Here is a 12,315-nt window from a genome sequence, read left to right on the forward strand (position 1 = left end):
AGGCGGCAGCCTGAGGATTTCGGGATGTCGCAACTGGTGGAGTAAAGGGGGGCGGATATCAAGTCGCGAAAATCGGTGCCGGAGACACGCGGACTGGAGTGGAATACGGACGCGGTACGACGACTCGCGTAGGAACGACGTGCATACAACGTAAAGAGGACGGACACGTGATATCCCGGTCTCCTCTTTCTCGGGCCCCGTCGAGGCGACGGGCCCAGCAGCGCGGCCTTCTCAGTGAGAGGACCGCGAGCCGCGCCGGGCGCATCGTTCACCGAGAAGTCCTCTCAGCCGTTCCTCCGGAACCTCGAAGCGTGCTTCGCACTGTCACCTGACCGTCAGGACTTCCGAGTATCCGCGCACCCTTCGACCCTCTTTGATTCCACCCACCCTGAACGACTCGACGAATTTCCCGGAGGATCGCTTTACCGACCAAAAATCGGACCGTCGGATCGTCTTTTCCGGATTTTTTTTTAGACACCGAATATTTGAGAAAAAAAGTTACTCAAGGTTTTTGGTTGACTTTATTACTACGCGGTAAACGGACTGAACTACACGGACGCCGGTGATCAATGTTTGTTTTCCCGAGTGATACTGATTTGTGGACTGTGACAGAAACGTGGAGTGATGATCGATCCGTTTATACGTGTGATAGATCGATCGATGAGAGATACTGTCACGAAAACTTGGCGATGCTTGTTGGAAACGACGTTTTTTAAGGATTAACCCCGGTCCGAGGTGAGTGTCGTTTGTCAAAATGAGGATACTGAAAGCTTTTGTCGTGATCGGTAAATTTTGCTTGTCCAGTTATTGGAGAATAATTACCGATTAACAAAATCAGACATTAATATTGAAATATAGTATAGGATTCGTTTCGCACCAGTTCTGGTCAAGTCGCGGTATCATTTGAAGAGCGGAAATCCTACCAAAGAGTATATGGCAAACCCGTCAAAGCTCGAATGGTTACGAAACGCTTTGGAACGAATCCTCATGCCGCTGGTATTATTCGTAAGGGTGCAATAAGAAATATCCGTACCAACTGAAGATACAAAATATCTGTGATCAATATCACTAACCGCCGTAACTTATCATCAACTGTAGAACTTTCGTTCATGGTCTAATATATGATTTGTAGTAAGAAGTATCTGGCCAATGAAACTGGCCATTTTAATTTTTTTATCATCTCCAATAGGAAAAATTTCCCTACATTATAGTCACGATAAAGTTGTAAAATGATTGTTTTCATTTTTCACCATAACTGAAAAACATTGCTTAGAGTATAAAATCGAGACAAGTTTTGTAGCTGTAATGAGAAAATCTGTTATCGACAATTATAATAACACTAAACAGTTTAGTTCGGTTAAATATCAAATTTCCTTGTAATTGCACCAATATTTGACTGTTATTGTAACGACACTTGTTTCACGGTAATTTCTGAGTGACTATAAAGATCCGAAATTTCTCTCAGTGAAGTGGTATCGATTGTAAAAATAATTGAAAATAACAATATCCACACGGCGCTGTGTTCAATGGATCGAGAATCCAGGCCTGCTGCAGAAGGACGGCGTGATAATTGTCCGAGGGATTTCGCGCTCTGAAAGTTAATTGCAAATGACTTTACCAATAAACTCATGTGTAACGGTGTAATGCAATGCTGCTACTTACGCGTTGCCTCTACATGTATGGAGTATGTCTAATACGGCATACAACGTTACGCGATTCTGTGGTCCGGACAGCGGGTTCAAACTCTCCTTTTTATGTATCCGGCTCGCATTGCCACCACGGTGAACTTCATCTCGCGATTCAATTAAACGGTTCATTCGAAAATTATACCTTCAATTGGTCTATTACAATGCTCGACTATCGCCAGTTCGTGCAAACCTCAACAAGTCTACGCTGCCCAGGGTGTATTTCATACTATCATCATCTTCATTAGAAAGCTCACCTTTGCTAAACCAAGTCCTAACCGATTCCTTGTTCAATCTAAAAGAGAGAGAAAAAAAAATGAAAAAAAACACAGTCAAATAAAGTCTCAGAAGTTTATTCAAATGAATGTAATTAAGTTGAATTTTATACGAAGGATATTTCCTTGATGCAGAAAAACAGTTCAAAAATCTACGAAACTTGGATATTAGAAGTCATTGATAGCTTCACAGAACGATTGCATTGTCAGATAATTTGTTATTTTTTTTTTTTTTTTTCTAAAGCTGCGTATCTGCGTGTCGTTAAATTATAGTTGATTTTGATACCGAACAATTTTTTTGTCAATTGCAAGAGCCTCTGGTATTGTAAAATTGGACAGAATAAAATGAAAATATTTGTGCTTCTCGTACAAATTCATTTCACTGTGATACGTGAGAATAATTCGTGATATTTGACGTCAGATCATAGTTAGTCAGAATTCAGAGTGATTTGAGAGACTAATTCCTCTTTTAGTGAGTAAGTTGAGAGCTGAGTGACATTTGGCGGCCATACGCTGAACCAGAAACTAGATATTTCACGAATCGTAAGCTCAGCGGGAATTGGTCTAATTGAAGATCGATGGAACGATGGAACTTCAACACAGAAGTCATATCCGACGCTTTTTTGTGGACCTAAACTATTTTTACACGATACTTCCGGTAACCTCGTGCGATACAAGATCGATCATCGCGTATGTGTCGAGTGCAACCGAAACGCCCAATCTTTTGCTTCTAATTAATTGTCTCGCTGGCTGGGTTTAATTTTAATTAGTCACCGACCCACGCGTTTGTTATGTATAATATACAGATGCACGTATACTCGAATAGACTGAAAAAAATCCTGTCGATCCCTGCTTAATATTAATCTATGCGTATAACAACCGTTCACCCTTCTACCGAGCTATATATCCATCTACGAGATGAGATACATATGAGAATTGAGTTATTAATCCCCCGCTATCTTCGATCATCGGCTCAGAGATGAAACGATCATGTTCACGGTATAAATACGCCCACTGTCGTCGAGGTTAACGATGATTATTGATAACGGCAGCGCAGGTGCTCGTCTTTGCCTCATCAGGGGGTTTCAGCCAATTTCAACCCCCGCGAAATAAGCTCGCACGTGCTGCTCGGTCGATACAAAAGGAACCTTCAATCTATTCGCGTCAGAAGATGTCACCGGCCATATGGAGTCGACATTTCTCGAACAACGGATATTGACTTAAGGTACATGGTATAACGGAATTAGTCATCGTAGAATTGTAAAAATAATAAACACAAACAATACTAATAATCTCGCTTCGAAGCGAAAAGTATTTGAAAACACTGAATCAACTTTTTCCATTGCGGTAAGTCAAGTTTTGAATTCGATCGTCTTGCGAACGATTAGCTTCCGAAAGTTCTCGAGGAGATTGGTTCGCCAAAAACATTGATACTTCTTATTACTTTCATTCCAGGATAGTCATACATTGGGTATTTATTAAATTATTATATTCGTAAGCTACGAAGATCTCTGCAATAACATAAAAATATAAAATACTGAAATTAATAAACAAAATCTCAGATGTCACTGCCTGATTTCAAATCACTTCAGATTACTTAGATTTGTTCGATTTCACTTTATGTTTGTATATAAAATGGCTTATTTTATTCGGAAGACTATTTTTTACAAAGTCACCGAAGCAGATTTTATTTCATATTTAGCAGTCCATTGAATATTGCCTTTTGTCGATTATAAACAATATTGGTGTAACGTTGTAAGACAGATTCTGAACAATTTTGAAGTGTTTTCAAATGAAACGTGGATATCTATAAGCGTCTGTACATAATTTTTTTCAGTACTTTTTTTTTTCTTGTATTCTCCAAGAAATCATTATTATTAAATTACGAATATAATAATTCGATAAATATTTAACGCAGGACTATTTCGCAACGAAAATTAATATAAGTTATCGATATTTGGCCAACCAACCTCCGCCTAAGAAAATAAGAACTACCTGTTTCCAGATGAAAATCTTTGGGTTTCGAGTATACCTTGTCGTTCTAATTGGTCCACGAATAGAATTCGGGTGTGTATTTTTTGTTCGCCAGCTTGTTTGTTGAGCGCTCCGCGATCATCGACGGAGATGGAAAAAAAAAGAAGAGAGTAAACCGTTCCTGAGATCATGTTTGAGAGATATTCTTACACAGAGACCGTAACAAATTCCATGTACCAATAGATCACCGTACATAAATCTGTCTCTTCGTGTCGTTCATAAATCTAGTTTCAAGGGAGCTGCTTACGCTGCCCGAAGCCGAAATATTATTTCTTTCGGCGTTTCGAAAAACAAAAGTTGCATGGTGGAAATTGTATCGTTGGTTAATTATCAAAAACTTAAATAACAATCGGTTTTATTGAAGTACACATTTTTTCCCATGCTAAAAAAAAATTTTGAACCTTGTTTTCATCGACGTTTATTCGAACGAATAAATTTTCCCGCTGAGAATTCAACTTTGCTACGTTATTGTCGATATCTGCTCGTTAAAAAAGGTTGAGAAAATTTGGGCTCACCTTCTGGTGAAGTTTACACGGACGTATAACGTCGAAAATGAAAAATTTCACGTCACGACGCAGGTGCAGTTAGTATAACATTGTAGAAAATAATGGTAAAAGTTGATGCAGGCGTTGTGCTAGCCGTGAAACAGGGTTAAGCCGAGATATGAGAAGAAAAGAAGAGAAACCAAAGCCATTGGTACAATTCATTTTAACCTCTTTTCAAGTCTGCGGGGCATTCGTATTCAAATTCTGAGCTTTGAGGTAAGGTGGGCATGCATAATTCCTGCCCGCCTCCGCCTCTAACAACGCGGTTCAGAAGAGCACGTAATCCGTGCGCAATCGTTTAGGAATAACGGACGGTTGTTTTACACTCCGCTCCTCGTCCTCGTTTTTTAATAATTTAAAAATCAGCGGGCGCCGAAACTCGCTCGCCTCATTCTTAAACCTCAACTGAATGATATTACGAAGATATTAGGTCCTCTCAATTTTAGATATCATATATATATATCATAATAGTTAAATATAATTAAATATTTATTTGCTTTTCTCTTTATTTCCTTGTTTTTATTATTCTGGGAAGGAAAACTTGTTGAAATTATTACGCGTTCGTCACCTCATCGATGAAACTTTTCCTAACCCACGTATTACCGAAAAATATGTTCAACAGAAATTAGCGAATTTTTACGAACTACAACTTTCACATATTTTCACTATCAGATCGTTACGTACATGAATAATTTTTTTTTTCTTACCAGGATAATTGATTGAGTATAAGCTAATGCCGTAATACCATTTATCCCTGACATAAGATAATAACTATTGATCGAATTAATACTCAAGTCTGTTAATTTAACCAATTAATTTTAATTTTTTTCAAACCGTACACGTATGTGAAATACTTGGATATCTCGGTATGAAAATTGTCGTTATTCTCTTGTGGTAAATCATCGAATATTCGTGTGAAATTCTTTTGAGGCATAAATCATTTACGTGTCACTTTACCTGAGAGTAAAATAAATCGACTTTATTACAATCACGTACCTTACGGACCACGTATATACTCGCAAACGATTATTCACCTACTTTATACGTGCACACCCTCGATCGGTGCCTCGAAAAAAGTGAATATAAAAAAATGTTAATACGACTTATGTATTTTTCATGCGGTTAACGAGGTGAAATGAATACAGCGGGAGAGACAGGAGAATGCTCTCTTCTGAATTTCTCGTTTTCTCGACCCCACTGCGCCAGCCGTTTAAAATGAACAAAAAATAAAGAAAAAAAAAATAACAATAAAAATTCTGAATCCGAACCTGCGATCCTGATTTCTGTATATAATTATCAGCTGTTTGTCCGACGGCAATAAAAACAGATAAATAATAAATCAATTGCGTGAAATGAGAAAAATTGGACTTGCGGGAATTTCGCGTCGAATTCGCAACCCTTCGGTGGAAAAATTCATTCTCTCGAGATGTTTGTTAAACATCGGGTCAAGCGCAGCGGGACACCCGGTATGCAGAAAATGCTTGTAAGCATGCCCTATTACGCGTTTAAACTGTATTACAATACAATGGAATGGCGGTGACCCGCTCTATGTTAACCTTGAATGTTATACTCTCACAGCATGGATGCTGCGGCTACCGAGACTGTGTTAACGTTAGGACCGCTTAACTGCCCGCTTCGGTTGCAGCGAGTTTCCTAATTCCTTGTTTCAGTTGGAATGCTTTCAATCTTGTCAAGTTCAATCTAAAACGAGTCGAATTTTCATCGGTACACTCTAATTACTCAGCTTTTCATCCATTTAAAGTGAATACAAATGTAGTTCGTTGAATTAAGAGGGTGATACAGTCAGTTTTTACCGACCGAGTAAAATTACACTCATTTTGTGTTTTATCAAAACGTGCGTATCGCTGATGTGAAAATACCGCAGTTGGCGTAATTCTACATGCAATGCAGCCGAATACAAATGTCCAAAATGAATTTTTTCTTACGCAACAACGATGCCGAAAAATGTATTGCAATAATTGAATTACCAGTTATTGCAGAGATGCATTTCCTCGAGTTATTCTTACATGAAATAAAAAGTTTTTCCATAATTTTTTTCGACATTGCATGTTGGCTTCGATAGTAGTAAAACTGATATTTTACTCAGTTGATAAGAATTGACTGTAGCATCGTCTTAAGAATGATCATTTACTCGACTCAAGTCTTTTCGAACAAACAATCTGGTTCTGTTTAAACACGCTTGTCAGAAATAATCGACAATTCGACGGTGAATTCGAATGATTTTCGCTACTTCGAATCTTATTTCGTAATAATCTTCACTATAATTCTCTATAATCCAATTCAAGGAAGGTTGTCTCGTAAATTCATAAACGTATAATTGTCATGTTAACGAAGATCTCTCAGGCAATCATTGAATGTGAAATAAACCGTACCATTGACTCGTTTGCTAAAGAAAGAAAAATAAACATGCGTTTTACACAGTAGTATAATAATTGGTTAAAAATTGTCAACGGTCGAAAATTTTTATCTCTGCTCTCTTTATTTTGCCTCACGTCAAAGATGAACCGTTTCTTTTAATCGAATTCAGGTTGATCGACCTCTCAGTCGCAATTCTCATTTATTTATTACTCTCCGGCAATCTATCTAATGAATGGTAAGCGCCTCGCTTTTAAAACACGATGTGCACAGCCTGGGAAGGAATATGCACCTGCAGCCTGACTTATACTTGTTAGCTGCACAGTGTCCAGACTTTACTCTCAAGTCGCTTGGACCCCTCGCGTAGATAGAACTTTGATAAAAGCGAGCAGGCAGGCGGATTATATCCATGCATAAAATGCGCGCGTGTGTGTGCAAAGGTAGGTTTGCAAACGGTCTACGCGCCCGACTTAACTTTATATACCGGCTAATCGTCAATCTCAGATCGTTCCTAGTAGAATGCAAATATCCGTGTGCCGAACACGGACAACTTCTCGGCTATCATTCGAGAGCCAATTCAATGTAACGGTCAAACGATACGGGCGTCTGCTTGTCAACGATCCTTTTCACGCATGTTTTTAAAATTTTTTTTTTTTTTTTACTTCACTCATTCTAATTAACACGATTTTTTCAACGAACTTAACTAAACTCAATTATTCGAACTGACTTGGTAAATCAAACGACAAAGTGAATGAAACAAATCAATGTTCAATTTGTATAGATCATATATTACAAATGTTTCGTTTCAGAGTAATATATATTATACGTATTATACTTGAATCAAAATCAACGAACCTATTTTGCAGAGATTTTAAATCAATGATTTCGATTCAGTCAACCATGAAGATAAATATTACATACGTCTTGAAATGAAACGAACATAATACCTGAGAAAAATTAATATTTATCTTGGAAAAATTTTCTGATATCACCGATTAAATTTATTGCCAACGTAAAAAAAAAACTTCATGTGTCCAATAAATTTGCATGTATAATTCATTAACCCCACTTTTTTTTATAAATTTTTGTGAATATCTTTGATAATTTAATTAGTCGTGATAATTTTATTACCTATCATATAATGCGCAGCTATAATATTCAAATGGGAGTTGAGTTTCAACAGCCTGTGAAATAATTCTAGAAGTCGATGATACAAGAATATTGAAACGAGACTGAATACGAACAAAAAATTGTAAAAGAAAAAAATTACCGAGAAAGAAATACATATGATTACCACTCGTCGACGACGAATGGCTTAACCAAATTTGATTGATGAATTAATCTTGGCGTCTAGATTTTTTTCTAAACTCCTTTCTTATCCATCAATTAAGATCTCGGTGTGAGTGAATTTCACGTGTTCGGGCTCCTCGTAACAACAACGTTCGTATCGAGAAGCACACGCGAGAACAAAAAAAGTCAACAAGCCGGCGTGATAGATGAATGCGTTATTTTTTCATCTCTTCTTCGCATGACAAACCTTGCATAAAATCATCACATGTTTAATTCGATACAGTTTTGTAAGCGCTTGAATTGAGAGGTCGCTCACTCAGCGAGAGGCTAAAACCTGTATATTAGAATATCTATGACAGGGGTAAATTTTCCATTCATCCTCCTGGTGAATTAAAAGAAATTCTACAACATTTTTCATTATTTGACACACTTTTTTACTCACGTCGGAACGAATCCAACGCGTATGTGCAACTTCACATCCACAACAATCCGTATCCAAAATACCCACTCATGGGAAGATGGGGCGTTATAGGGAGGCGATTCTTGGTGTTTTCCTCGCATGGAAGGCGGAGAGAGATTCGGGCTTGTTGCTCGTCGGTCTGGCCTGACCCCGTAATTATATGCTACACACGGCGTTCAGGCCTGAAGGATCAGAGGTCAGGGTTATAAGCTGCACCGCAGGACACGCGATCGCGATGTATTGAAAGAAAGGCCGTTCAAGCACAAGCGCGTATCAGATTTTCCGAAGCTTTTCGGTGAAAGGAGAAAAACGGGAACTGGAGCAATTTTTTCCTCCTTTTTCCCTTTTCCATGTTTTCATTGATTGCAACCCGGAACCCGGTGACTGATTTACGGTTCGAAACCACCCTTCAGGATTCTTACACATAAATTCTTTCAAAAGCAAAAAGTACACGTTTCATTTTAAGCACCTACTATTCGTAATAAAGTAAAGTTTTATTATGTGTAACATGTAACATAATGATGAAACCAAAACTGAGAACGGATAAATTACTATTTTTTGATTTATGCAACCGTCGTATCGATGATTTATTCTATCCGTTGTGTCATCCTCGTATTTAACAATCGTTCGCAATTATCTTTACAAGCTCGAAAAAAAAAACAAAAAAAAAAAAAAGGAAAAAAAAAATTTGATTACGAACTTATACGTCACAAAAACAGCAACAGAATTGACAATTCGATTGAAATAAAGTTTGCCTGGGATATTTGTCGAGGGTGAATTTAAATTGAAACCAACGGATACACAATTCCATCAGCTGCAAGTGAGAAATCTGAGTAGCGGAATTATTAACGGCTGCAACACGATTCCTTCATTCCTGGTATTTTAATTAAGCTTTTTTGCGGTTGTTCGTGTTTACGCGTTTTCTTCCTCGTCCGGACTGCGGATAGAGGAGTGTTACTTGCCACTTCGTCTAGGACGTATCAGGACACTCTGCACGAGTCTCCCGGAACAAATGTAAATCCCGTCCGAAGCACCGAGCTCACCCCGTGCAATCCTGCAAAAGGACCACTGCAACGAAAACTCGGAGCTATAGCTGGGTGAGAATGGAACGGTGAATATTTATATCTCTCGCTCGCGTGCCGTCACTTTTTCCGTCACTCCAGCCTCGCTTCCTGCTCTCCAACTCCGGATGCTCCCAAGTATCGCTCAACGTTCCAAAAGTCCTAACGGAACAAACGATTCAACGATGCGATTCGAGCTTGTAGAGATGAATTTGAAGAGTTTCTTTCCTCTTCGTTGAAAATGATCCCAAAATTGTCTGTAAGAAAACGAAGAAATCAAAAATATTAGTTTTTATAATAACAAGTTGACGGTAAAATTTCGTCAATTTATGAATCAGTTTATTTGGGACTAGGTACAATTCAAAATTTATCGTTCCGTTGTTAAAGAAGCTTTTTCTCGTTTCCTCGTAAAGTTTCATAACCTTAACTCAAGTTCCTTTAATTATTGATATTTTTTCAATCATTGTATGATGCTCATTACACTCCGTGTGATTTATTCGAGTATTTTATCTCAATTTTTTGGAAGTTTAATCATTTTTTTTTCTTCTCCGACTTTTCACTCCTTAAGATCGAAGAAATTTGCTGGTATGTTTGCGGTGATTTTTTCTCTTAGCTTAAGCCAGACAATATTCATCAACGAGGTAAAAAATATTTGTTTCCAAATTTCGACCAACGATGGAGTTCGTTTATCAACAGTTTTTGTCAGGGTGATTGCAGTACTTCACGATCCTGATAATTATACTTCGACTAAACATAGCAAATTTCTCCGGCCCCATAATTCTATGGAAATTTTTCCAAAATTACCCAAAATTTTCACTACTTATGAATTCCGTTCTACAAAGTATCGACTTTAGCTTCACCGCTAAAAATCCCAGTTCCATAATTTTCAGTTTCTTTTACGCAATTCTGATCAAACGATATCGGCATCTTTGATCCAGAACTCTTCACCGCGACAAAATCGGCTCCGATAGCCGATATTGATTTTAATCTAAAACTGTCGTAGTTTGAATGAGGCGAGACGAACCGTTCGGACGTAAACGGACAAATCGGGGTTGATGGCTCATCTATAAGAATCAAGCCGTGACGGTGGCGTTGAGGCGGCGGTGGGTGTGGAGGTGGGGCTCAAGTGCCTCGGAGATAAGTAATAGCTTCGAACATCAGCACATCGTGATAATCTCCAGGGCCCCCTCTGCTACACCCACTATTACCAGTCAGACCCCTATTTCATACTTTATTGTGAACCATTATATCCTCTGTTATTTTTTCCTTGCTATGAAAAAAAATCCCCGCCTCAAATTTCGTTGGAACTTGTTCGCTTTTTTTATACACAAAATTTTAAAACTTCCTCGAGTCAATTTGTCGCTCCATTTTCATCGACAGAAAGTTGTTGAATTTTTCATGCATAAATGTTCGTTAAACACCTAGGAGATGACTAGTGTTAAAAAAAATTTCTAAAACCGAAGAAAGAAAACAAAAGAAATTGTAGAGCTTATATCCGCGACTTGGAATTTTAGAATTTTTTTTCATTTTTTCATACGGATCAGTCTCGAAATTCGTAGAGCAACGTGCGGAGAAATATAATAACCGAAACGATGGTAAATTTTTGGACAGTTACAGCTGAAAAAAAAAAATTACGTCGTGCAGCAGCAGCAGCAGCGCTTTCTTGGCTGCGATTCCATCTGATTTCTCAGCCAATTTCTTCTCACGAACGAACCGCGCTCAGGAAGACTGTTTCGAGCCTGGCCGCTCGGGGGTTCGGGTTGTGGGCGTTTAAGGCCCCGGGCCTAATCACAGGCTGGCTTCGTACTCGTGAACGTACGAGGTAAAGAATAGTGTAATCCATAACATGCATGGGAACCGAGAGGGCGCCTAAGTGTTACTCGAAATGTTGCACATTTTCTACACGAGGTTTACATCCGTTGTGTTCCATGCACACCTGCGATATTGCAGCGCGTGGAAATCGGCAAAACACGGCTTTGCAATGCTTAGGATTCGCCGATATTCGCAGCTGTTAATCGTTGACTCGCGCCCGCAAATGAAACACGAATTTCTGGCATTCTTATCGGTGACTTGCAGTCAGCAATTTGTGGCATTAACAATTTTTAATCAACCGTACATGATTTTGCCCAAGGTCTGATCAAAAATTTATATCTGAAATTATCTCGTAACATTCTAAAAAGTTACCAGAACGGAAAGTTTTCAGTATCAGGTGTGTAGAATAAAAATCGATAAGTAGACTAGAATTCTTACGAGATAAACGCACGGTATTTGTTTAGACAACTCTGAAATAAGCAACGAAGAATTGACGTGTTAAAATCAAGGTCGAAAAAATTCGAATCGATTCGGTAAACAATTTATCAAAGTCTACGATTGATCGATTGATCGCAAATTTTTAACAGAAATGGGCTCTGATCAAAAATAATTTTAGAAACGGTCAGTGGAAATTAGTTATAAGAAATTGCAGAATAACCGTGTCAACGGTATTTGTCGTAGTTGGACGGTTAATGCAATGTAAATGTTTATTTTCAACTAACAAACCGTACTTTGCAAAAACACGTAATCCGGTGCGGTGCAGTTAGACGCTTTCAC

General features: G+C 38.3%; 1 protein-coding gene and 1 long non-coding RNA gene across 3 annotated transcripts in view; one reads left to right on the top strand and one right to left on the bottom strand.

The window, feature by feature from the left end:
- Positions 1-277: 277 nt before the first annotated feature.
- The window catches only part of LOC124302923 (unconventional myosin-IXb), a 49,249-nt gene continuing 37,211 nt past the window's right edge, over positions 278-12,315 (top strand). Inside the window, exon 1 of the mRNA XM_046759515.1 lies at positions 278-735. The gene's annotated coding sequence lies outside the window, so the exon portion shown is untranslated. The remainder of the gene's footprint in view (positions 736-12,315) is intronic.
- Positions 9,165-12,315, bottom strand: part of LOC124302949 (uncharacterized) — a 35,355-nt gene continuing 32,204 nt past the window's right edge. For both annotated transcript variants that reach the window (XR_006907793.1, XR_006907792.1), the window contains exon 5: positions 9,165-9,983. This is a non-coding gene — a long non-coding RNA (uncharacterized LOC124302949). The remainder of the gene's footprint in view (positions 9,984-12,315) is intronic.

Source organism: Neodiprion virginianus, chromosome 4 (genome assembly GCF_021901495.1).
Source record: "Neodiprion virginianus isolate iyNeoVirg1 chromosome 4, iyNeoVirg1.1, whole genome shotgun sequence".
NCBI classification, from domain to species: Eukaryota; Metazoa; Arthropoda; class Insecta; order Hymenoptera; family Diprionidae; genus Neodiprion; species Neodiprion virginianus.